Here is a 382-nt window from a genome sequence, read left to right on the forward strand (position 1 = left end):
ACTCCTTTTGGAACTTCTTATCCCACTGTGCATCATTCTTGTTCAATCTTGTCATTTGTTTGATCTCATCGTCACGTAGAGCTTGATAACTTTCACTTTGAAGTGATTTGGTATCCTCTATTAAGTGTTGTTGCACAATAGCAGCAGGTACGATCAAGGTGGTATTCGTGTACGGCTGATAGGAGAGACTGCTCGATCCCGAAGAGGATAGATTCTCACCTTGATGAATACCTGACCATTACTTGGAAGACTTCCAGAATCAGGGATCGACAAACCCCTCAGATGGTGAATATTTCTCATCTTGGCATTGCCAAGATCGTTTTCGTCACTATCGGTCACTTTCCGCTTTTTCTTGTCTGGTTCGCCATCCGATGGCATGTCA

This window comes from Guillardia theta, assembly GCF_000315625.1.
Source record: "Guillardia theta CCMP2712 unplaced genomic scaffold GUITHscaffold_651, whole genome shotgun sequence".
Classification (NCBI taxonomy): domain Eukaryota; class Cryptophyceae; order Pyrenomonadales; family Geminigeraceae; genus Guillardia; species Guillardia theta.